Here is a 4,307-nt window from a genome sequence, read left to right on the forward strand (position 1 = left end):
ATTCACGCCGGGCACGTGTGCATGCGTGCCCAAGATCCCGAGAGGAGAATGGAGGAGAAGAGATTACGGCATGCCCATCCCCTCTGGGGGGTGATTTCTAGCTTTCTGTCTCTCTGTCTCTGTCTGTCTGGCGAGTGCATGCGCCCTATAGCAAAAACTTCTCCAAAAAAAAAAAAATTGATTTAGTTTAGAACATGTAATAGACATGAATGAAAAGCCAATCCAAGCTTTAAGAACAGAGATTGCAACGATAACTTTTTTTCGGCCCTTTGTGCCCCCCAAGTACTTTTATGAGAATCTCTCATCCTTGTATTGAATCTATTTGGTTACTCTAAAAGATTATGAGTTTCCCATGAACATTGATCATACTTTATTTACTTTTGTTTCTCAGAGGCTAAAATACTACCCAGTATATTATTTATATTACTGTATGATAAATTATTATTGAATGAATAGACCATTTAGGCATGATTCAGGTGAAGATGAGAGTTAAGTTGAGAAAGAGAATAAAAAGCAAGAATTTCTACTTAACAGAATGTGTCTGAAGGAAACCTGAAGTAAATTGTGTAGCAGTTGATTTTTCTTCTTTTTGCAAGTCTATCATATAATGTATGTATTATTTTTATAGGCCTATTTAAAATATTGTTCTTCAGGAAGGAATAAGAGCAATAATAGCCACTGAAGAATTTAAGATTAGGCAGTGTATTCAACAGACCTGAGAGTTCCTGTTAGACTCTAAATTAGAATTCGAAACCAGGATTAGAACATTAGCAAATATATTTTTTTAAAGATTATTTTATTTATTATAGCATATGTGAGTGCACAGGAAAGACGGTATGAGAGAGAGAGGAAGAAAGAAAGATACACCCTATCCAAAGTCTCATTATTCCACAGTCCCCATTCTCCAACCTTCCAGCTCATCAAGATCTGCAGCACTCCCTCAGGCCTAGTCATGTTTTCAGGCTGATCTGGAAGTCAGAACTTACAATTGGTCCTGTAGCTTCTAGCTATACATTTTATTTTGCCACTGATTGTTTCCAGCAGGTTGGGCCAGCAGGTACATATAATTTTAGTAAGTTTCTTTTGTTATTTCTTTCTTAAAAGAGAGAGCGAGAGATAACCCCCTAACAAGGTCCTATAGTGCTGCAATTCTCCCCTAGCCTTCCAGATAACCTGGACAATGGTTGAGACTGTGGACATCCTGTTATGTTCCAGTCCACCGGGAATCCAAACCTTGGGCCATTCCATTTGGTTCCAACATTGGTACCATGATACTCTACCTCCTATTCCACCCTAGCTCAGCCCAGAAATATTTTTTAAGTAAAATTTTATTACAGACTCTGGGTACATATTATAGCACCTTAAGTCTTACCCTACCTCCAATCTTGCTGAAACACTCATAGAAAACCTGCATGATAAATTATCATTCTTCCCTTAATATCTTTTTTTCCAACTCCACTGTTTTAGTCTAGCCAGTTTTCTTTTCAGGTCTATATTACTGAACTAACATCCTAGTTTATCTCAGTGTGTCTGAACTAGAATAATATTAGGAATGAGCATATGAGAGTCAGATATAGTATTGAAGCTTAGTCTTCTATCTCTGGCAAATACCTGATTTCTTGTAATCACTCTTTTACATTTTTTTATTTTTAATTTTTTTTTTTTGTTTTCCTGTAGGGCATGTATGCTCTCTAAAGGGAGACAAAAAGAGAGAGAGAGAGAGTGAGAAAGCACTATCCCCAAGGCGGGGATGACTGTGTTACAATTCCTTCTTCTCCACTCTTATCTCCAGATTTTGGACAGATAACCACACATGCCTGGTGTGTTTGTCAATGCTACAAGGTCCCAGACTCAAAACATGCAGTTAGGTATGTGGCATTCAGCCACCTTAACCACCATGCCACCTAGCTGACCCAGAGGCCCAGAATCTCTTCTCTTTCTTTGGAAAAAACAAAAAACCCGTAAAACAAAAAACATACTATCTATTTGTAAAAATTATTGGAAGGATTAAAAAAGAAATGCTTTCTATATTCTTATCATAATAAATATATTATCTAAATAGTGTTAATAATAATTTCTTACCAATAAAACAAACACAAATAGACTACTGAAAGATATGATGGGAAAAAGGAAAGAATATGACCTACTAGACCTATTTTCTACTTGGGTGTGACTTTGAGTACATTACTTAACATTTAGAGATTCAATTTATTAATCTGTAAAGTGCAAATATCGTGATAATGAGAAAATATAATAGAAGATCCTCTATGCCTGGCACATAGCATATACTAAATAAATGCTTTGTGAACATCTGTGCCAGAGCTTTGAGATCAAATTGAACTTTTAATATCCTTGTTATAAACATAAAGACAGACTGGTTCTGTGGCACAGAGGGAATTGCTCCTCAAGAGAAGCTGGATGCTGTATGAAGATAGAAGCTTGAATCCCTGACCAGATCAGCCTGCCTGAAACATTCTGGACTTGTGCACCAGTGCCCAAGAGCTGATGTGCTGAAAGATGGGAGAATGGGGATTGTGGCATGACCAGTCTTTCTCTTTCTGTCCCGTATGCATACACATGTCATGAATCAAAAAAAGGAAAAAAAATGTAATATATATAACGTGTATAGGTATATTATATATATATAGTGTGTGTGTGTGTGTGTATTTAGAGAGAGAGAGATTTTGATTTTGCAGGGTTATTATAAAGATTAAAAGACAAGAGGTACAGCATCTAAGAATACTTAAATTCTAACAAATTTCTTCTTTTTTTTTTTTCCTCGATAGAGGTCATGGGTACCTCAGTCTATCATAGTTTGGTAATACCAATTAAATGATTCTGACCCCATTGACTTGAAAACGATTTTCTTATGGTAATTAGTTAGAGACTTACCTAATGAACATGTCTGCTGGGAAGCTGGCATGAATTTTTCATTCTTCTTAACATCATTTCTATCCTTACTGTAAATTAATATTGACATTCTGTTTTACCAACCAATATCTTCTCTTAAATTGTGTCTGCTACTGATCTTGATGGAATCTCATAATACAAGTGAGTTTTTGTTTTCTAAAATATGCAGGTGAAATTGTGGATGGAAACAAATATATCACCAGCATTTAGTAAAGTATACTTAATAAATATTGCAATAATTATTTTTAAAAGTAGTATCTGCCTTTGATAAGATGCCTAAGAGTGTCAGATAATGACCCTCTTGTTGTTCATCCATTAATACATTCAACTAATATTTATTAAATCCATACCATATGCTAAGTACTCATTGGACCTGAAAACAGAATTGAATAAAATAGAAAAACTCCATGTCTTCATGTATCTTAAATTCTGTTGTGGAAAAGCAGAATTTTAACTGCATTTTAAGTACATAGCATAAATTTTATTTGTGTAAATAATGATATTGCCGTATTTTTGCCATTTTTTAGAGATTTTGAAGGTTAATTGAATCATAGATGTTATGTATAGAACAAAGATTTAAGAATATTTACACACTCAACAAATGTTTTGGGGGACTTAGAATGTAATAAGCACTAAGTTGAGATGCAAGTCCTAATAGCAGGTACCCTCAAGTTGCTTACAAAACAAACATCTAAAGAAATATTTTGCAAGATTGAGTGAAAGTTATTCTATTGGCTATGCTCTTCAGATGAAATATGATAAGATGGAAAATTTGAATCTTTTAGGTTACTTTTCTGCTATATAAAAAACAATGTAAAATAGTGATAAAAAAGTAACATTAATTATATATAATAATAATTAAGGGACCAGCAGTTAGTGTAATGGCTATGTTGCTGGACTCCCATGTAATCGACCACGGTTCGAGTCCCAGTCCCGGTGGCCTAAAACTCACGGTGGGCACATGTGTGTGCGTGCCCAAGATCCCGAGAGGAGAATGGAGGAGAAGGGATTGCAGGTGGCCATCCCCCTGGGGGGTGATTTCTCACCTTCTGTCTCTCTGTTTCTCTCTGTCTGTATGGCAAGTGCATGCGCCCTATGGCAAAAACCTCTCCAAAAAATAATAATTAATATCTAATTTATTCCTAGTGTGTTGAAGACATAATGAATTATAATAAAGTTTGCTTTCTTGAATATATAAAAATACTGGCATTACTCACTTGGAAAATCTTTTTTGGCTGAGGCCCAATCTAAACGTGTCAAAAGTCAGAATTTAAGTTTTCTATCATCATCATCATCATCAATTTTTATAGGTTCTAGAAGGAAAATTATATACATATGTAATTTGAAGCTTTTGGACTGAGGTAGATTTTAGAACAATTTAACTGTCACAGCAGGAA

This window comes from Tupaia chinensis, unplaced genomic scaffold (assembly GCF_000334495.1).
Source record: "Tupaia chinensis unplaced genomic scaffold, TupChi_1.0 Scaffold000680_1, whole genome shotgun sequence".
Lineage (NCBI taxonomy): Eukaryota > Metazoa > Chordata > Mammalia > Scandentia > Tupaiidae > Tupaia > Tupaia belangeri.